Source organism: Peromyscus maniculatus, chromosome 19 (genome assembly GCF_049852395.1).
Source record: "Peromyscus maniculatus bairdii isolate BWxNUB_F1_BW_parent chromosome 19, HU_Pman_BW_mat_3.1, whole genome shotgun sequence".
Classification (NCBI taxonomy): Eukaryota; Metazoa; Chordata; class Mammalia; order Rodentia; family Cricetidae; genus Peromyscus; species Peromyscus maniculatus.
The window spans coordinates 36,777,120-36,800,535 of record NC_134870.1 but is presented as its reverse complement, the minus strand read 5'-3'; the positions used below and the strand labels follow the sequence as shown (position 1 = coordinate 36,800,535).

Genomic DNA, 23,416 nt, shown 5'->3' with positions numbered 1-23,416 from the left:
AGAACAAGGCCAAGGTCAGTCAATTTCCCATCGATTGAAAATGCTGGTGTTATATTGTTTGACGATAAGAGAGAGAAGTGACTTGATCTAGGAAAAGAATTGTCATCTAAGAGAGTCAGGAGAGAAATGAGAAAATAAGTCAGAGTGGAATTCAGAACAGAACTCCCTAGAATGGTTTTCCATTCTTAACAAAGTACAAGAGACATGGCCTCTGTGAAATAAAAGTAGACTATAATAAACAGTTGATGAAAAAATCCAACCACATGCAGCAAGAATAGGTTTCTCCAAATCCAAAACTTCTATCCAAGTTTCAATATATACTGTGGGCTTCTGTGATGAGAATTTAGTTCTGTGAAGTCAGTGAACCATAGGAAAGATTCAAGAGATTTTAACAGAATAGAGAAGAATGGGACAAAATTAAAATATACACAAGCAAATGGGTGATGCAGAGGACAGAGAGCAGAGTAGAAATGTGGAAACATGTAGTTTTCTGAAAAATGAGAAGTATCACCATAAACATGACTAAAGATATACTCAATATTTATTGAGCAAATTAAGTCTTTGGGGGTCTCATTGTGTCCAACCATGATTGATTCAAACACTCCTGCTGGCAAATTAAAAAATAATAAAAGAGAAAAGGCTATTATATTTGAAATTTAATAGAAGAAAAATACATATACATATATATTTAACTTACATATATTTCCTATATTTATATTTATATAAAAGAAGTGGTTCTTACAAAAGATCAAAGTTAGAATTGACTGGTTCTGTAGTTTCTCAGCACACTATGAAACTGCCATCAGAAGAAAGGGCCACATGACAATTTTTAAACTTCCATGATTTCTATTTTCATGAATCAAGACAAAAATATGTCCTATGTCACCAGAGCTCCACTCCTTCCCCAACAGCAGCCTGAAGAGTTCCCTTTCCCTTTAGGGCCCTCCATTCAGGATTCTTATCTTCCATGAAGCAAAGAGTTTCAGGATGAGTCAATATTAAGCAAAGCTGAATGTTTGAAACATAGAAACAAAGGTGCTAATGAAGGGAAGGGGGTAAGGAGAGACAGAGACAGAGAGACAAAGAGACAGACAGAGAGAGACATAGAGAAAGAGAGGGAGGGATGGGGGGAAAGAGGGAGACAGAGATGGAGAAACAGAGATAGGGACAGACAGAGAGGGAGGGAGGCAGGCAAGAGACAGAGACAGAAAGACAGGAAGGGAGGGAGGGAGAGTGGTATAGGATGTCATTCTGTACGCTGTGAATATGTTTTGCTCTCATTGGTTGATAAATAATGCTGTGTGGCCAATGGTGAGGCAGAATAAGGTTGGGTGGTACATTCAAACTGAAGATAGAGATGAAGGGTGGAGTGAGAGGAGAAGCTGAGAGCCACCACCAGGAGAAGTAAGGTGTGAGAGAACAGGTAATGCTATCTATGAAGCCACATGGCAAAATATAGATTAATAGAAATGTGATGAATTAAGTTATAAGAGCTAGTTAATAATGAGCCTGAGCCATAGGCCACAGAGTTTGTAATTAATATAAGCCTCTCTGTGTTTGCTTGGGACTCAGTGGCCACAGAACCAGCAGGACACAGGAAAACTTCCAGCTACAGGAGAGGAACAGAGAGGGAAAATAAGATGGTTGTGGGCTTTGCAAGCGAGCATGGCACTTAGGTACAATGGGTATATATAGGATATTGATGACACTCAAATTACATCGCTAAAAGTTACTAAGAACTCTCCCACCTTTATTTTCAAACATTGCTCAAAGAATGTAGTTTGTAACAATGCTAAAAGCTAAAGCTATTTCTTCCTAAACAAAGGTGTAAGCTGGATTTCCGAGGCGCTTTGCGTGGGTTTAGGAAAGAGGGGGCAATGACCAAGGTTATAGACATTTTAACCCTAACTAAGTGCTGCATATTTACCACCTTTGGCATTTCTGTTCAAGACGTTGGCAGACTATCACAGAGATCACAGAGTGTCTCACTAAGTAACTGGCTGTATCAGCAGTGCTGGAAGCTCCTGAGCCCCTGCCACAGAAGAGTTAAGCCAGATCTTCAGAGGATGGGTCACTCTTTTTCCTCAAGTTTTCCCTCCCATGTCTCCATAATATTTCCATCTTTCTGTCCTGTCTCACTTAGACCCATGAGTGATCAGAGTATCTAGTGGTTGTGTATGAATATACATGAGAACTCCAGCTGACAAGATAGCATGATCAAGGATTCAAATTGTTTGCTATTTACTAAGAAGGGACTGTTGTACATAGTAAACTCTGTTTTAAAGGGCAAGAGCTTAAATTATTATTATTATCATTATTATTTTGCATTTAGTGAACAAACAATTGAAAGTAAACATCACTTTGGAAAATTGGTAATAAGCATTTTCTCCCTTTAAAATCATCTTGTTGCTTTATGGTCCATGCTGTTAATCAACCATAGAAGTATTTCTTGATGAGTTTTTGTGAAGACTCTGAATCTTTCTGCACACAGTGTTCTGAGCCATCATTACAAATTGTTCTGAATTGGATTTCACAATTGCACCATCTCACACTGCAAAGGAGAATAACAACACTTTTTAACCTAAGAAGACTGCTCAGTGGACATTCTTTAAAAGTTCAAAGAGTGAGTCTATTTGAGAGGCCAGTCAAGACAATTTGGGAAACTTTTGGTTAATACTGATTTATTGTGAAGTATTAATTATGTGAATATAGGATTCTCACTCATAAAGGGTTTTCTAAAACATGAAGTCTCAAGACTGCAGGACATATGGAAATACTGGACAGTCATATGCAAAATTTAAGAGATTATTGATGGAGGTAAGTAGCTGTTTAGTTTAATCAATTTAAGGTTATTTTTAGAATTCAGAAATAGGATCAAAATGTATAATAAGCCCTATTTATTCGGCAAGTTATTACTATACATTTGAGTCTAAATCACTATTACAAAATTTATAAAGCTAAATGATCCATCTGTGGATCATGCATATATAATAAACACTTTTATTTACATTTCAGAACGAATTACTAAGTCTCCACTCACTAGAGCCCTGAACTTTTTAAAGCGGATCCTATGTGCCATGCCCCACTTTGACTCAAAACCAAAAAGAATACTCTAACCATAGATTTTTGGATTCCCCAACAGTAGAGTATAATGATACTAAGATGACTATAATTTTATATAGTTATTTGTCATTAGAATATAGTATGCATTATGGAACTTTAAAAAATAAAAATAGTATACTATATATTTTTATAAATGACATGGAAAAGGTACATATTAAGAGCATACCCTACATTTTCAACACACTTAATGATTGAACCAGAATAAACATTTCTATCTCCTAAAGCACTTATTATTTGTTTGAGGCAAAAGCAATCCACGTATTTTTTCCCATTTCTTGTAAAATCTGTAGTCCATAATTAATATTTATAGTCACCCTACAATGGATAGGACACCAGAGCTGGTTTCTCTTATCTAACAGCAGTTACTATTCACTAATGAACTTTTAGCTATCTCTCTCTTTGTTTTCCTCATGCTCCCAGTCTCTGAAAACTGCCATTTTGTTCTTAACCCCTATGAAGGAAAGTGGTTTTTATATATTCCATATGCATAAGCACATGCTGTTTCTGTCTTCCTATGATTGACTTATTTGACTTCACATAAGACGTTCAGTTCCATCAATATTGCTGTAAGTGGCAGGATTTCATCATTCTGAATGACTAAATAGTATCCTATTATATGTGAGTACTGCATTTTGTTTATCCATTCATAAGTTGATGGACAATTAGGATATTTCCATTTCCTGGCTATTGAGACTAGTGCTACAATAGAGGCATGCACACATAATTTTTTTGTATAAATAATCTAGTACTGGGTTTGGTGAAGGATGCAGTACTTCCAATTTTCATTTTTGAAGGATCTCTGTACTCTTTTCCATCATGGCTATAAAAACTGAAATCCTACCAATTGTATAGAGGTTCTCTTTTCTTTATATCATTATCAGCACTTAATAGTTTGAAAACAAAACAAACAACAAACAAAAATAACCATGCTAGCTAGAATAAGATGGTGCTACATGGTCATTTTGTTCAACATTTTCTAATGATAAGTGATGCCTTCCCCTCCCAATTTATTATGTTCCTATAGGGAGTTTTGATTTTATGTCTTCTGAGAGATGTCTATTTAACGAATGGCCAGTTTTTCATCAGATGCTTTTTCCAATTGAATTGACTTTTGACTTTTGCCAGTGCTGACTTTTATATACATAAAAACATCTCTATATATTAACATCTAGAATATATATATATATTCTCAATGTTAATTCCTAATCAGATATATAAACTTTAAAAGGTATAGTTTAACAGAATTTAATACCTTGAACACAATATATTTAAACTATTTTTTTTTTTTTTTTTTTTTTTGGTTTTTCGAGACAGGGTTTCTCTGTGTAGCTTTGCGCCTTTTCCTGGAACTCACTTGGTAGCCCAGGCTGGCCTCGAACTCACAGAGATCCGCCTGGCTCTGCCTCCCGAGTGCTGGGATTAAAGGCGTGCGCCACCACCGCCCGGCTATTTAAACTATTTTTACAACGTCAGATTTTCCAATTTTCTTGGCTCTGTCTACCTGTAATAGCCTACAGAAAAACAAGGCATTTCTTGGGACAATAGATTAGATGTAGAAGAAGGAATGGCTAAGGCATCTGATGTTGCCTGTCTCTAGAGGACTTGCCTGTCCTAATTGCACAAAAATTCAGCCAACTAGCTCACCCTAATTTTTTTTTCTTAATTGGCTGTCACAGATTTTAAACTGTGGCTGTAAAACTTAATTTACATTTAGTTAGAAAAAAATTTATAAGTCTTTTAAAAGTCTAAAAACTGTGTTCACAGTGGTCGCTATCAAGCACTCCTGGGCCTTAGGTGTTTAGTACATTTAAAAGACACAACTCAAGAAAGTAGAAATCTCAAAGTTGGGTGGAAAGGCATTAGAGACTGGGGAGGGTAGTTATGAGAGAAGTTGGGTGGGTGAAGTATATTCAAGGACAGTATTAAACTCTCAAAGAATAAAACAGTGCTTAAGGAAGACACAACTCTTTGCCAGTATATGTAAAAAAAAAAATGCCATCTTTTTGATGTAAGTAAACTCTCAGTTCTATTGTGTGTTCCAGCATGTTTTTACTTTATAGTCTATCTGCCATGGTTGGTCAACATGACTATGTGCTTAGCACTCAATCCAAACCCAGAGAGAAATTTCATAGGAGTTTTCCAGCTTGGAAGACATATCTACTGTAGACTCAAGTCCATTCCCACAGTGCTGGCCTTTCAGAATCTTCCCTATTCTTTCCTACCCAGCTCTAAAACAAGTACTTGTTTCATTTAGTCTCATTTTCTACTTTAAAGATCCTACTGCTTCCCTTCTCATTAACACCATAATTTAGTTAGAGTTTTTTATAATAATCAAATATAAATAGAACATAAATTTTGTTTTGCTTAAAATATGTATTTATAAATACATATAAATAAATACATATAATGTACACATATACATTCATATATAGACATATATAGGACCTAGTTGCTATTATATCCTTACTTCCTAAACAATTGAAAATGGAGCTTGAGGAAAAACCTTTTATAAAGTTAAAACATTGAGTAGAACTTCAAACCCTTGCATTATAAACACAAGAGCACAGAGAATAGTTAGTATCAATTAGGAAAGAGTCCACAGCTATACTTGTGGTGATACAATGTCTCTATCCAAATGCCATATTTAGTTGAGAGTACTAAGATAGCTAATCTTAGTTGTCAACTTGACTACATCAAGAATCAACAAAATCCGAAACAGCTGGGCACACCTGTAAAGAATTCTCTTGATTGGATCATTTAAGGTAAGGAGATCTAAATCTGGGCAACAACTTCTAGTGGCAGCCCACATGAAAGGCCACAGAAGGTAGAAACTGGTTTTTGTCTGCTTGTCCCACTCTTGCTGGCAAGTTCATCTATCCTGATGTTGAGGCATTGCTTCACTGGTGTTAGAACCTACTTCTGCAGGATTCCAACGTAGACTGAAGAACAGCTAAGATATCTGGACTCTTGTACTGAACAACTACTGGATAATTGACCTTTCTAATGGAAGAAAGCTGTTGTTAGACAAGCTGGACCACACAGCCTGTAAGCCACTCTAATAAATCCCTTTCTAATACACACTATCAGCTCCATTCTTCTAATGAACCCTTACTGAATACAAGTACCTGAACAACAGAAGCTAAGAAGGAAATGCAAAAAGATCACAAAGATTTTATGTGATGCCAAGAGAGGGAAAGCAGGGGTTCCACAGATGCAAACATTTTCCAGAAATGAACATTGTAGAATCAATTAGTATCTTATGGAAAGTGTTTTTAGCTGGAACTCGGAAAAAGTATGAACTCCCTTATTTTTAGAACAAACAGAAGTTTATCAATGTTACCTTAACTTAGGAAAATCAAATTCTTCTTTAGTGTCACTTTTAAAACAATTCTTTCTGTTGCTTTTATATCTGGGACACTACATAATGTGTCACAAAACAGACAGTTTATTGCCATTTATTGTCTTTAGAAGTAAAAGAGAAATCTTAACACTTGCAGAAAAAAAAACATAAGTGACAAATTTTATTGGATCAAAAAGAAAGCAACAGTATGAAGGTTAATTGATAAGAATCCAGAAAGCATTTTTATGAAAGTCTTCTATGTGATTGGCAACTTTTTGCATTTTTTGAACTTGTGACAGAAAATGATGTAACATTTCAAGACCTTAAGTAGTCACTTTTCAAGTAAGGGGTTAATCAAGAAAGCTCCATTTCCATATTAGAAAGGGTGCAATACTAATGAAATTATTGCTATTTCAATTTCATGCACCAGTCTACTATTTAGTATGTGTTCTCATTAAAAAATGTCAGCTATTTCCAATTATTGATAGTTACTGCACTTTTTCCATAAGCAAAATACATCACAATTTATTTCACATAATTACAAAGATAATTTAAGGCTTTACATTTTAAGCTGACTGCTCTTTAAATTTGTTTAGTTAAGAACATCATTTAAATTTGAAATGAAGTCACTAAACTTAGTTTCATTTTGTTAAATTGACAAATATAATTTTCAATATTTTCTCTTGTGTTCCACATGGTAATAAATTTTACATATATTTATTTTGCTTATGCTATCTAAAATAACTTTGAAAGTAATTGAGACATTTATCATTTTATATTGAGGCTTATATTAACATGAGGCTCTGCACTCCCTTATTTTTGATTGAAACTGAACTTGATTTAATAAATTGAAAGAGTCTCCATTACAACTAGACTTTTCTAATGGCTGGAGAGATGGCTAAGGTGTTAAAATCATGTACTGCACCTGCAGAGGACCCACATTTAGTTCTTAGCACCCACAGCAGGAGGCCCACAACCTCCTGTAACTTTAGTTTCGGGGACACCCACATCTCTGGTTTCCATGGGCACCTACACTCACATATACATACATGCTCACATACACATATAATTAATAGATGAATTTTTAAAAAAAAGACTATATTTCTCTTGTTACAATAATACAGTATGGCTATGAATCCCTAAAACATTAAATCTCCTGTTTAGTTAGTTAAATGAAAATGTTTGTCTTTGGTTTGCTTGTTTATATTTTCAATCCTTACCTAATTGATAAGTCCCAATGAGAATACCAAGGCTTGGAATTTCATCCTTAGTATCAGCAGTAGCAGTTGGCATACAGTAGGGACCCAAATGTTTACTGAATAAATGAATCACCAAGTATCTATCTCCAAGGCCCTAAGATTCATATGGATGCATGTATACCTAGTTAGTATAGGTCTTATGTTTATATGATAATCTTGCATATTTTGAATGCTTATTTCCATTAAAGGCAGAAAAGGGGTATATGGAGATTTTCAAAAACACCTAAGAATGAAAGAAATAATATTACATGATTTTATTCTGGTTCCAAATCTCTGGACCCACTGAAGTGTACTACTAAAAGGATTAATGGTACTCATTGTAATTACCCAATTAAATTAAAATTTTCTGTCAAGTGCAAGGCATTGTTATAGGTATGTTCTCAAGAGAATGAATAGATGAATAGAAAGATGAATAGATACAGACTCTCCTCACCCCCATAAAGAGTTCATAGTCATCTGAGATGATAGCTGAAGAGGTAACTATTGATACTACTATGGTGGAGGCCAGCATAGCCCACGTGAATAAGTGTCATGGTACAGGTTACTGTAGAGGTGTGGATAAAGGAGACAATCATTTCTGAGGACAAGGGCATAAAGGGACACTTTATGAATAAAAAGGGACTGAAACTAAAACTTGGCAGAGAACATTGGTTGTGGAGGGAGTAGTTAAAATGTGAGTAAAGTTGATAGGAAGACATTCATATTTATTACTCAAACTTTCACTTAATAACTTCTTGACTATTTAAAGCACTACAAATCAAAGAAGTTGCATAACATTTACGTTGCAGAGCTGAACAGTGTAAACTAATAGAAAAAAATGGATGATAAAATATTTCAGATTAAGCCAGGCGGTGGTGGCACACACCTTTAATCCCAGCACTCGGGAGGCAGAGCCAGGTGGATCTCTGTGAGTTTGAGGCCAGCCTGGGCTACGGAGTGAGTTCCAGGAATGGCGCAAAGTTACACAGAGAAACCCTGTCTCGAAAAACCAAAGGAACCCCCACCCCCCAAAAAAATTCAGATTAAAACTTGTAAGTGAATTAAAACAGTGTTTGGGGCTTGAACGTCAGAAAAACAAATAAGTTAAAGAGAAAACAATCCAGCAATGTGTAAAAATTAAATGCTTGCATTGATTTTCTATATCAATCTTCCTACCTAAGAATGGTTCTTCAAAACTAATTATTAACAATAGAAATAACACAATGAAATAGCTGTAATTGCAATAAAACTCAGCTTTACTTCCTTTATGTCAAAACATCTATTTTTAAGGAAATATATTTGTATATTTATCTACCTGATTAAACAGCAAAGATTCCCTGTTCTTCCTGGGCGCCTCTGATGTTAATGCACTGTTTCATCTAGGGAGATCTTCATGCACTTTAGCCCCAGATTATACTTGAAAAGCTAATTTGTCACCAGCCTCCATCCCCGTTCAATTTTTTAGTTTTGCAACAGTGCAAACTTAAAAACTTATTTTACACTTTCTGTAGATGATTGTATATCTGAGTTGTAATGCACATTAATGTCTTATTTTACCCCTTGCTTAGGTGTTTATGTGGTTGTCTTTAAGAATTTAGGTTCAAAAGCAATTTTTAGCAGAATCTCATGTTGCTTCATTTAATATCTCTTTTTGCTGTTTTACCAAACCTAATTAATTCTTCTTGATTCATCCCTTTAAAGAAAATGCTTCAGAGTTTTCTCTTCACCACTGGCATTCTTAAAGTTTACCTTTTGTGTTTTGGCTCATTAGCTAAATATTTTTTTACAGATCTGTTTACTTTTATTTTATATGTATGAGTGTTTTTGCCTGCATGTATACTTGTGTACGATGTGCATGTAGTACCCACAGAAGCAAGAAGAGGGCAGTGGACTCCTCTGGAACTGGAGTTACAGACAGTTGTGAGCCTCTGTCTGGGTGCTGGGAACCAAACCTAGGTTATCGGCGAGAGCAGCAGGTGCTCGTAACCACTGAGTTATCTGTCCAGGCTAAATATTAATAAATATTTCCTTGTGTCTAACATCATTTTATGGACAGTGACTACAGCAGTCAAGAATGTCCTCTTAATAAATCTACTGATTTTATAACCAGTGTTGTATTTCATAGTATATATAATTTCTGTGATTATTTTTTCTAGCCACTTTTTCTTTTCACTAGGGTTAGGATGCATAAATGACAAATACACAGCACATTCTCAACCCGTCTTCCATGCAACATAAAGTCTCTGTTGCTTTTAATACCTTCGGTTATCCAAACTGGAGAGCCCTGGCTTGCTACTTATCATCTGTGTCTAATCTGCCATTAAACTAAATAATGATATCTTCAAATTTCTACCATCACATTTTAATTACAAAGACACCATTTATCTTCCCAAAATGGCTCGCTTTTTATAGATATTACATTTTCTCTGCAATGGCAATTAGCTTCCTTAACATGTCTTTGGTTCCTCAAATGCAGAAAATGTTAGCTATCAGGACCATTTGTTGAACTTGGCTACACATCCCTCATCATCAGGGCTTTGCACCCTTTGTCAGCCCTTGCATTTTTGTGTTCTTGAGTTGCTTTGCTGTTTAATTCTATGGCAATATTTGCACTATTTGTTGGTGTTGTTTACTTATTGGGAGAGGGTCTTGCATGTACCACAGTATATGTGTAGAAGTCAGAGAACAAATTCTCAGAGTTGGTCCAACCCTTCTAAGATGTAAGTTCCAGTGCTCAAACTCAGGGAGCCAGGTTTGAAGGCCTGGGCCCTCACTCATCTGATGAGGGACCTCTTCTGGCTTCAATTCTATTTAAGCTAATTAAAGAGATTTATTGAAAGTACACACATGTGTTCAGTCGATTATTTGTATCCAACTACTTTCTTTCCATGAACTGTCAAACTAATTCAGTGGTAATTTTCTCAGACAATGATAACTTTTACTTAGAATATGGATTCCAGCCATACATATGGAACATAGCCTTGATGAAATACTGTTACTGAAGGTCAGGAGAACCAGGGAGCTGGGTTTTCTGTTTCACCTGAGCTGCTTACTATGCTAGCATAGTTTAGCTTCACATCCACTCTTCCACACTCCCCTTCTGTCATTCTCAGCCTGGGACTCTGAAAGTCACAGCTCTTTTCCAGCTGAAACCCAGAGGTTCTGCCAACCAGTGCCCCCCTGAGAGGGAAGAGAAGGCTAGTGGAGAGGGAAGCAATGCTTTCCATCTAGCCTGCTTCTATTTTGTTTTCTGTTCTTAGCTTGCTTGGCTTCATCAGTATGACTCTTGGCTCTTCAAACAGTGCAAATGACTACAATTTGGACTTTTTCTTCCATTCCCAAACTATCACCATTGTGCTCCCTCACAGACCCCAGCTATGGCCTCTGGTTCTGCCCCACCAAAGGCTTGTGCTCCAAGTCCCTGTGGTATCTCTATGGCATGGCTGAGGCTGAAATGATTCAGCAACACCCAATTCTCTGAGGTTTGAACCCTGGCTATTTGAGCACCCCATCTATGTTACCAGCTTTTAAGAAGCCCAGTCTCTTCCCTTTTAGCCCCTAGTTCTCCAGGTAATTAGTAAAAATTTTGTGTTTGCTTTTTCAGGTTTCTGGGTCCTGAATGCCAATTGTTTGTATTAACTCTCTCCTGCTATGACACTTGCTGTGGTTTCTACTCCAAACTGGATGCTGAATAATATGAAATAAAAGAATAATTTTTCTCAATAATAGCTATCTTTGAGTGGCCCTTGGTATCCTGTCAAACTGATGCCACTAATTTTGTTAGGGTCCTAGAGAAGTCCCACAAAAGACAACCATCCCCATATTCAATCAGCAAGAGTATGTATTATCTGGAGAATAAGAGTTCCAGCATGCTGGGGCCGCACATCTGACACAAAGGCAAAATGGTGACTCCTTTTATACACAGCTAAAGGAATTCTAAGGCAGTTACGTCATTCTTTCTATGATTGGCTTACACGAGTGGCAATTATATTTGTACGTTCCTGATTAGTTAGGGCTAGCAGGCATTGGCTATGGCTATAGGTTTTCCATTTGGGGGCAAGTCTGGGCAAGCCCCAGGTGCTGTCTTTATTTGGTTATTGCTTTGAGATACTGTGGGGGCTGGCTCAGGCCTGGTACATGCAGTTTGCTCATCCTTGCTATTGGGAGCGCTGGTGATTGATTGATTCATGGCTTCCTTACAAACTCTCCAATTTGAAGAGGCAGGAACTGAAGCCTACTTCTTAACTGAGTTATTAGTCACCTGTCATGGTATTTATTTGCCTGGCCTTCTCACATTTTACTGTGTGTAAAAATTATAATTTTTTTTTTATTTTACTAAAATGTTTAAAATATGATAAAAGAAAAACGAGTGTAAGCTTTCCTTCTGTCTCCCAATTTCAAAGTGGTTAGTTCTGGATATCTTTGACAGTAAATGAAAATATTTCCATGAGACTTCCCCCCAAACATGTGTTTTGGTAGCAGCAAAGATCATAATCCACATTAAAGTCTTCAGAAGTCTTTCCTGTCTGGTGGACTAATTAATCATGTGATACTTTTCTATCCAGGTCTACAAAACTGCCTACTAATGTCAAACAATGGATGCTACCAACTAGAGTTGAATTGTATATTTATGTTAAATCAATCTGAATTATATACATTTAAAAATATATAGCAAAAGAGAACAAATGAAATGATAGGACATTTGTTGGGTTTATGCTTAACTTTTGTAGGAAACTGAAGAATGATATTGATGGTCAATAGTCAGCAAGACGAAAGGCATGGGAGCAGAAGGCCGTTCTGCACAGATTCTGAGCACCGCTATCCTGCTGCCCTCAGTGACTAGATGTTAAATTCAAATATATCCTCTCTGTGACACAGCTACAATCACCACTTTAGTAACACGAGCTCCAGCTGAACCGACAATACAACATACAAAGAATCTTTGCTTTTTTCCATTGTGGATTTTCCAGGAAATACCAGATTAATACCTATTTTTAAGTCAATACCAAAAGTCTGGCTTCTATCACTTTTGTCTTACTCAGAACTCACAATCATAGGAAGATGGGTAAGAAGGCACTTCTCCTTAGTGTAATCACAAAGTTACCTAAAGAAACTTACACATTATTGCCTATATTCCAAATGTACCAAGAAATGATTAGAAGCTAGATGTAAAAGAATCACACACACACACACACACACACACACACACACACACACACACACACCACACCCCACACCCCCATCAGCCAAAACGATGACCTTACCACCCTGGTGGAGTGGCTGGCCATTCTCTGTAGGTGTGCTAAATAGTTAAGATGGTATCAGTGCAGTCTAGTTACAACAATGGCTTGTGGGCTGAGCATGTGAAGATAAACATCTGTGTGTTGCATATAAAAATAACAGTGACATATCCCGAGAGAGGACTGAAGACCTCTACTCTTTCACGTGTTTCTCCCAGATTTCTCCTTTCTCACCATGAGCTGTTTTTGTTACCGTCCAGACCAAATCAAGAAACAATGTTTTAGTGGAAGAGTCATTTCTTTAATGTCCTAAAAGAAATACTCAAAAAGGCTATCTTTCTAAAATTATTCTTTGAAAGTTTACCTCAAGTTCCTCATTATGACACATTTTTAGTCATGGCTTTCTTGTTGTTTAGCACCGTCTTCTAGTAAGACCTGAAGGTAAGAGTCTAGTTGTGCATGGTGGCACATCCTTTAACCCCAGCACATGGGAGGTGAAGGGGGATGGATCACTGAGTTTGCCACTAGCCCAAGCAACATAAGTTCTAGGGCAGCCTGGGCTGCACAGCAAGATCCTGTCACACACGCGCACATACACACACACACACACACACACACACACACACACACACACACACACACACACACAGATTCTCTGCAATACAAATGTACTGAACTCCTATGTTAATTTGGGAAGAATGACTAGCCCACCTAAGAATCTAATAGATCTTACAGTTTGACTAGTAAACTTGAATTTTACTTTATTTTCTCACTGAGTTAGAAAGCAAATCAATTTTTCTAATTGTTGAAACTTGTTACTAATCTTTTCAATCCTCTAATGATTTTATTCAGTAGACTAAAAGCACTTAGTGAAAGAATCTCAAGTATTTGGTTTATTGTTTTCCTCCAATGTTCTTGCTATGTTTTAGAGCCATTTGGGGCGATATTCTATAGATACACTTCATAGGGGTCTAACAGTGGCTAACCAAGAGCACTTTACCCATGTCCTTGGGTTTTCTTTGGTCTCTATCCAACTTTTAGTTCCTTGTTTAATTGGTCATAGAAATAAAAAGAGACCTTGCAAACTGCTTAGTGTTTTGCCTTGTTTATGTTTTTAGTAAAAACATAGTAGAGATAAATGCTCATCTGGTAGCCACACAGTGAACTATATAAATAGAAGAAATGAGTCAACACCTCAAATACAATACACAAACATAAATATGACCTTGGTTTTGACCTTAATGAAGCTTAGAGCATCATCTCAACTTCAGGGGAGAAAACTGGGGCTAAAGAAATATATGGATCACAGGCTGGATAAACACAAAATTTAAGACAAAATGTGTTTCCTGACAGTTAATCCCATCAAAACACCGTCTCTCATCAGCATATAAATATTTAAATTAAATATTAAAATTAAAATTCAAATATGAGCACAAGAGTCAAAGAGGAGTCAAGAAAGAAATTCAATTATTTATCATGGTGTGTGTGTGTGTGTGTGTGTGTGTGTGTGTGTGTGTGTGTGTGTGTGTGTGTGTGTGTGTTGATAGTTAGAAACATGAGAGAAACAAGCAGTTACTCATTAGGAAAAGATGTATCAAGAGTAAGGAGGAAAAGATTGAAATCACACACAGGGAGGAGAATCCAGTTTGCAGTCAATTCAGCCAATCCAATTTTAACATTGTTTACATTAAAAAATATCCACATTAGACTTGAGTTCAAGCATTCCCTACTGATGGTACTCACCACTATTGCCTACAGCCCACTCCATTGCTTGGACGCCCCTTTTCCCTTGTTGGAGTCCATCCTCTTGTAATTCTCTCTACAAGAATCTGTAAGAAGAAAAATCCATTAGTATTTGTCCAAACTTTGTAAATTTTATCTTTACTCTTAAATGATTATTTGCTGTGGTACAGAGACCTGGGTTGAGTTCTTATTTTTCAGAATTTATGAACATATCCTATTACCTTCTAATAATATGCATGTTCAATGTAGAAAATCTATAGCCCATTTAATTGTCACATTCTAGGGAATCTTTAGAATGAATCCCTGTTAAATTATCTTCTACCTTTAACCAACAGTCGCTCTACACACAATTTTGAATTCTTGTCTCACACAAAGAGATGTGGCTGAGAGTGAGAGTGAGGGCTGAAAGTTGGGCCACTGGCCACTCATCCAACTTGTGGAATTAAAGGACGATTGTCAGAGGGTATTGTTTTCAATTTCATACCAAAGTGCTAGACAGAGGAGAGAAGGCACTGTGTGTGTTCAGCGTTCAGTTTTTTTTTTCTTATTTCTCCTATTCACCATCTGGATCACCGTCTGGTTCAAATCAGCTGAGCACCCACGGTTGTCAGCAATTACAGAGCCCAGTGCTAACATCCATGATCTTCTGCAACATCCCAACCCAAATGTCAACACACATGCAATCTTCTCTCCAGGACCAAAGAAGAAAAAAGCAGGAGCTGTGGTCTTTATATTTCAAAAATTTTAAAGTCCAAACTTAAAATTATTTTTTCTAATGTTGATCTGATGAGAAAGATTAAAAATATATATACTGGTTGAAGAAAAATTTTCACTAAATTAAAAATATTTTAAAACCATAAAGTAAAGAATCTCTTTTGAGTTCATCAGACTAGATGCAACATATTTTAATAAAGCAAGTGAGCTTATATCAGATTTGGGGGTGTGGTATAAGGAAAGGCTTCATTTGTCCCAAGGATAGTTTGGATAACAGACCAGAAAATGCTATAAATTTTAGGTGGTAGAGACCTAGAAATTACATATTTTCTAATGCTATTGTGAGTATTAAGAATTCTTGGTTGAGGAAGGCAGGGATGTTCAAGGACAAATTCACCTGTTCTAATAGAAGGCTGCAAAAAGTGCTTCTGAGAATATTTACAAAGCTAGCCCCCAACTGATATGAAAGCCACATGTGACTTTTAGCTGATGATGAGGAAAACATATCAGTTCTTACCATCTTGTTTTTTTTTTTTTTTTTTTTTTTTTATAGAGGCAAGGGTTCTAGAGGTAAGAGACACAGAAATATGCTGTGAAAATGTTAATGTGCAGAGGAATGACTCACTGTGACGGGAGGCTTGACTTAGGGTCTTGGGTTTGCAACTGACTCCCAGATTTCACCGTAGCAATGAGACTGGACTGATTTGCAAAGCATGGAAGGAAGAATGGTCTCCCTGCCTTAGTCAAGTATGTTCACCCATAACCATGCTGAGAGCTCTGCTACTGTGCATAAGGAATTGTCTAATAGGAGAGAAAAGTAACTCTACCTTAATATTCTTTATTTGGTAATCAATTTCTTTCTCCCAAGTGAGGATAACGTTCATTTTCCACTTCAAAAATCACCTTTAAGAATTTTGGCTTACTCATGGTGCTACTGAAGGTAAAAAGGGTCAATTTTAAGTCTCAGTTCCTGGTTATAGATGACAAATATATATTCCAATAGAATAAAAACTTTAAGCTACCTCCCTGCCTTTCTATCTTGTTGAAGCAAGTCTTGTTGAAGATGGAAATACTTCTTTACCTCTATCCCAGTGACACGCTTGGCAGAGCAAAGCCTTTACGTCAGTCATGCGCACACTCCTCCCCAAGGCCCAGCTCTTGGTTATGTGGCAGTGATAAGTAAATGCTCCTCTGATCTTGGTTCCAAATGAGTAATGTGTACTGTATTACTTGGAACCAAATCTACCATCTGTTTCTTTTTACCAAAATCATGTGGCTGTAACATGAAAGGCAGCTATTTGCCGGCATTGCTGAATTATTACTCTTTTTGATTAACAGTGAGGATGCTTTGAAAATTTTCCCTCAGAGAAAGTCTGTATTGTTCTTCGTTGTTTTGTTTGTTTGGTTTTGAGGTATTGGAGAATTGAAAACTGCTCAGATTGGAGTGTCACAATAGCCAAGTTATATATGCTGACTCTTGTGCCATTAATCCATTCTCATTATCTCAGTCTCTTAGAGCAGTCAACTCAGCATGTGGCAGAGCTAGAAAGGGCATAGTGGTGGGCTGAGGAGGAAGCTTTGGGGGTTGAGAGCATCCGCCCTCTGTTCTCCAGTCACCAAAACTATCTGTCCCTTACCTCCACCAACTTCCTTTTTTCTGCTGTCAACTTCCTGCACCAATCTCACTTGAAATTCCTAAGCTTCTCTAATACCAAGAACACAACACCTTTCCAATTGAAGCAGAATCTAGCTTCATTACCAGGTTATCATTATTTGTTTGTTTTAAAAAATAATAATATTATCTGAAGCAGGGTGGTCCACAAGGCAAATACATCAACTACTTTTATAAATAAAACTTTAGGGAGACATAACCACATTCATCTTTTATCCTGGGTGTCTGTGGCTACATTCCTATTGTAATGGCTGATCTGAGTAACTGCAAAAGACTCTGTATGTCATATAAAACTTAAAGTGTTTAGTAATTATCCTTTTTAGGATGTGTTTATTAGACTGCAGTCAATGCTCCTTACACTATATGTTTGGAGCTTTCTTTCTTTTATTTTCTGTGTGACCTTTTCACTGTTCTGCTTTCTCGTCTGTAAATTGAGGATAGAAATAGAACTGGTCTCAGGGAGTTCTTGTAAGGATGACGTGAGGAAATGCAATTGAAGCACTTAGCATTGAGTCTGGGCAAACACTCAATAGGCAGTGATGTTAGAGCATGGCATCTTATTTGACGCTGGTGGCATTAACTCTTATGACGCAGCTCAGGACAGAGGACATGTGGAGCTCAATTCATATGTGTCACTACTTGTGGTATTTTAAGCAAGTTATTCTTCTCTGATTTTTCTCTCCATAATGGGAATAATGAAAACTATTGTAGAGACCAAAAAAAAATGTTAAGGTGTTTATGAAGACCACCAACAAGAAAACATGGAAAATACCAAGTTCAAGATCAGAGCAGCAGCTTCCCAATTTCTAGAGGTAAAAAGAAATAAAACCCTCTTGATATTTTAAAGTAAAGGGAGTTTTAAAACAGAATCCTGGACTTAGGAAAATAATCAACTAAATGTGAGATTAAATAATGACCTTTGGGGAATGAAAATGACTAAATTACAAAATAGCACAAAACCTTCCATAAATTGTCAACCTTTCTTGGCATGTGCTGAATAAGAAACCTGGAAGTAAACTATGACCAGGAGAGCATTATGGTATCTGGGGGGATTCTGAGAGGTGAATTTCGGGGTGCGGTGTTCACTCATCTGGGATTCCCTCATTAAATCAAGAACCAATTGGATAAATTTAACAAAATGCAAAGACAACTTCTACAACAAGCCTTGGTAAGAAATTTGATTAACCAAGGGAAAAGTCCATCGATTTCAGGATATTTTCAAAGGAGATCTAAAACCAATCAAAATTGTTTTCAAAGCAAGTGCACAGTAGGACAAGAAGCCAGTGGGATTTAAGAGAATAGTGACACTTAGGGAGCAAGGAGAGGTAGAGAAAATAGTGAAGCAGATACAGCAGGAAGCCATACTGGCAATGATCCCTAGAACAGGCAAGTGTTAAACAGCATGGTCAGGAACTCTATAGCAAGTAGAGATAAGGTTCCAAAAGATAAGGGTGACAGAGGTCTTAGAGTGGCTTAGGCAAGAGTAGGCACTGAGAAGCAAAGAGAATGGCAATGATTATGAGAGATCATGTACATCCTCTTGCGAGTGAAAAGCCAATAAAGAAAGCAACATTCCATCCAGACAGACATGTACGAGGAGGAGCACTCAGAGTGGCATTGTGCTGAGAGTTGATACTGAACACTTGTGAACATACAGGGGATATTTTCCTTTGTGGGAGTTTGAGTCCGGCTTCCAACAAGATGACCTGGGAGCTGAGGAAGGGTTAAGATAGTTGAACTTCCCTCCTAAGAGATGATTCCATTGGCTAAAGGAGGCTCTGAAAATCGGGTTTTATTGTGGTTGTTGTTTGAATTTATTTTTTATTTAACATTCAACATACCAGGGATCTCTATTCTCACACATCTCCATCTACTTGCTCCCATTCCCAGCTTGTAGCATTTGAAGAAGTTCAGTTTCTAAAAGCATCTCACGCCATTCAGATGCACAGCCAAAGCCAAAGCCACTGCTATAGAAAAATGGGTGGGTTGGTCCACATAGTTCAGAGCCATATAGTTGTCATGACCTTTGCTACCATCTTAGTACATGCAGGAAAGAACAGAAGATGTTGGCACGGGCAATGGAGGGTAGTTGAAATTTGAGAATATTAATGAAAGTAGCTTCTATTCACTCTGTGAAATAAAAGCTCAAATCATCACTAAGAATAAATGGAAGGTGGTTTAAGTAAAGGTCCAGAGTCTCGACTGACTAGCACAGTGCTACAAGCTGGAGTGGACATTGATATATTGTCAATCAACTTAGATGACTCGGATGATGTTGGGAACCTAGAAATTGTAGCAGCATTGATTTAGGTGTATTTTTGGTTTTGTCGGCATATAAGAGAAACATATAGACTTTATGTGACCCAGAAAATTGTGGATTTGCTTCTTTTTGTGACCTAATCCTGGAGTCTATGTTATGATATTAGTAATACCAACCTGCACAGATCCATTCAGCAGCATAAAAGACATAGAACCCAGCCTCCTGGCTTCCCATTGTGATATGAAGTTATGATTTGTACTTCCTACAGGGCAGACTCTTCTGGGCTTTTTGTAGATTTAAGTCACTTGTGATTGAGATGGGCTTTTAGTTCACTGAATTTGCTATCACTTTGAGTCTCTGTGATAAACATCCCCATTTTGCTCCCATGTACCTTTTATTCTGTAAGGGGCTGGGGCTAGGGCAAATTTAGCAGATTGGGTATAGTGGAGAGATGAAGATCATTTTCAAAAAAGAGCCTAGCATTGTCTTTACAAAAACTACCCTCAAGGGGTGCACGCAGGCAGATTTAATGTGCCACAAAGTCATTCTGGGACAGACACGGGGTGTTAGGATGTTTCTGATTCCCTGTCTTTCAAGGACAAGAAAAACTTATAATGATTTTAGAACAGAGAGTGGAGGACGATGCCCCCAAGCAAGACATGTGATGAAAATAATTAGGAAGCTGCCAGCAAGCAAGTCTCCACAGAGAATTTAGAGGCTTCCCTGTAACGATCATATCATATAATAGGTTTGGTTAGCCAACAGTGCATGACAGAAGAAAACACACAGACTATGAGCAGAATAGCCGAGTTTTCTGTTCTTCCATCCACAAATGAGGAGGCTGGGTCCCAGGGGTCAGTAAGACCCTGCCTGAGGCAGTACATGCTTCTTTTCTTTTCTTTTTTATTTTTGAGATTATACTATAATTACAGCATTTTCTCCCTTCCCTTTCCTCCTTCTAAACATGTTCTCTTCCTTGCTCCCTTTCCATTTCACAGCCTCTTTATTCATTAATGGTCAGTTCTGTATAGGTTAGAGAGCAGTTCTCATAAAAGGGACCCACAGTCCAGACTTTAACAGAGTAGACACACCAGTGACCACAAGGGTCCCCCCTCAGCTCCTCTCAAGGAAAGAGTAGCTCTCATCAACTATAGAGATATCATCCATTGTAAATATCCATGATGTCCATTTGAACAAAAGGAAGGACAGAATGAGGAATGAAGTTAAAAATCACACTATGAGTGAGCTGGATGAGTTCCATGTATGGGATTCTAAAAGTGAGAAATCTACAAAAGAAAAGAAATAAATGGATGTCAGTCAATGGAAAAGCATTTGTTAAGCCTATGCAAGGCCCGGAATTTACTCCCTAAGAAAAGGAAGGAAAGAAAGTGATCCATCACCATGGAGCCACTATGCTAGGTTGGGGAGCTATTGCAATGGTCTGGACAGCCTAAAGGAGGTGATTATGAGAAGTAAAGGGATATATAAGAAAAATGCAAAGGAATGATGAATGGCTTGAGATGGCACTAAGAAGAAGAACTAAGAAAAGAAACAAAGTTAAACTGAGGAATACAATGCAACTTTGAACTCTGAGATACTGCAAGTTGACAGTGTCATAGACAGATGGCATGCATTTGAGAGTCACTGTTGGGCTGGCAGGCGGGGGGGTGGGGGGGATGGTTCAGTCAATAAAGTGCTTCCCTGGTAAGCATGAAGACCCAACTCAGCCTCAGAATTCACGGGAAAAAATGCTGGGCATGCTGGTGTGCACTCGTATACACAGCAGTAGGGAGACACTGGGCAGTGAGCCTTGCCTCCTCAATGATGCCCAGCTCAGTGAGAAGCTGTTTCAAAGAGCAAGATGGATGGCTCCTGAGGTTGTCCTGTAACCACATGTATGTACATACAAGCACCTACACACACACACACACACACACACACACACACACACACACACACACACGAACTACTGTTGGAGAAACATGGTTCTAAGCATGAAATGTAGATGTATCTTAACACAGAGATGGAAATACACGGGAGACAGCAGGCCAAGAGCTGATCCTAGGAGGAGAATGTCATACCTTGAGAAATGGAAGTTCATGGTCTTGGAACTCAAGAGTTGATACCACAGAAGCAGAGACAGCTGGGGTTGGAAGGTCAGAAAACATATTTAGGATGTTCCCATTTTGGAATGAATCTGGTTGAACTTTCAGCATTGTTTCATTTGATAAAAATAAAAATACAAATAGGAAGATTTTTTTTTTTTAAAAAAAAAAGACTATAATCCAAGAGGAACAAAGCATGAAGGCAGGTAACTATGATTATCAAAGTGATATTAAGGCTTTTAAAAGTCAGACTGATTGGAGCTGTGGAGAAGTTACTGGAAGTAGCCATGTTGTGCATTTCATCACTTTAAACACCCACTTTCTTAATTTGAACAGAATGAGTTTATTTCACACATGGCCCAATCTGATTGTAATCAGATGCAGACGTCTTTAAAAAGGAGTCACTGACATAATTTTGAAAGAACTATCAGAGTTAATATTTATGGTTTCTCATGTACCACTGAAAGCATGTAGGGTGTTGGCATCTGAAATGGAGTTTAAACGTTTGAAAAACAGTACTGTTGCCGTACAAGAGACTATACTACCCTTAGGTGAAATTCAGTATGTATTCACTCCATTTAAATTTTACTAACCTCCACTGGCAAATTTGGGGATTTTCTTCTCAGAACATGCACCAAAAGCACTCTATGCTAATCTCTGCTAACTGAATATTATTTCATTTACATTTGCTCTCATCTCCATATTGCTCCTTATCCCACCTATAGTGACGAAAGCTCATTTTATAAATTCAAACATTTCTGTAGGTTATTTAATATTGTATGATAGGCAATTAGATCACGACCTAATGCATTCTAAGCATCATAGGAATAATACAAAAATAAACAAATAAATAAACTTGTTGTAGCATACAAATGACTGAAGCTAATAAATAAATCAGATTACTTAACAACAATTTAGGGTTAATTCCAGTCTACTGTTAAACAGCGTAGCAAATCTAAAAATGTCAATGTTGTTCTTAAGCATGGGATTTAAGTTGATTTGTAGATAATTTTTATAATGTTCAAAGTTGGAACATTAAGCTGACATATGTATCCTTTTATCTCTTGGTGTCACACAGCAACCAGAGTTAGTTATTGTAATTGTGCACAAAAATAGACTGTAATTGACCACACAAAGGCATGACCCACTGAATTAAAAGTAACGAATGCTGAAAAATCATCTCAATGTTTTTGGTTTAATGTGTTCTTGCAGCTATCATTCGGCTAGCTGGGTGGATGCTGTGTCTTTAGTTCTCTTCATTAGGCAAGCATTTGGGATACTGTCTGCAAACTGAGTCTTTGATGCTAGAATGGCTGCATGTGACCTTATCTCCTACCGAGTTTTGGAAATTATATTAATAAGGATATGGGACACTATGCTGCAGTAATAAATTGACCCCAAATCTCAGTGGATTAATGCCACAAAGATGTTTTCCTCACGCTGTCTAAAATTAGCCTGCCTGGAGTTTTGCTTCACAAAGTCACTGCGGATTTTGGAGCTTCTGTCGTAACGCAGCAATATCACTCAAAAATAAAAGCAAAAGCCAGTCACTACCGAATATGTTATGAATATATCAGGAATCCAGACTGAAAGGCTCTCACTGTTGTCGCTTGCACAGCCGTGTGTTTGGCAAGGGAATCTAGGAGCCCCAGGAAGAGGAAAATGCAGGTGAACCGCTAGAACCACATCTTTGTCAGGATTACTCTCCCTAAGAGACAGAAAGCAGAAGCTGAGAAACTTCTCACCTGTCAAGGTAGGAAAGGCATTTGAGTCTGGACAAAAACACTCAGCTTTTCTGGCTCTACATCTGCAAACTTAAAAACCATATGTGAGTTTATGGGGAGAAGAACATCAGGACCCTTGGATACTATCCTGTCCCGTAAGGAAGGTTGGTTTGAGATGGTGAGCTTCACTATGTTCTGTGAATGAAATTAGACTGAGAGCAAGAGAGGGCTCACATTAAAACATATCTAGGCATTAA

General features: G+C 37.4%; 1 protein-coding gene across 2 annotated transcripts in view; it reads right to left on the bottom strand.

Moving 5' to 3' along the window:
• Nucleotides 1-23,416, bottom strand: part of Kcnn2 (potassium calcium-activated channel subfamily N member 2) — a 389,972-nt gene that overhangs the window by 240,343 nt on the left and 126,213 nt on the right. For both annotated transcript variants that reach the window (XM_006977666.4, XM_042264409.2), the window contains exon 2: nt 14,685-14,770. The gene's annotated coding sequence lies outside the window, so the exon portion shown is untranslated. The remainder of the gene's footprint in view (nt 1-14,684; nt 14,771-23,416) is intronic.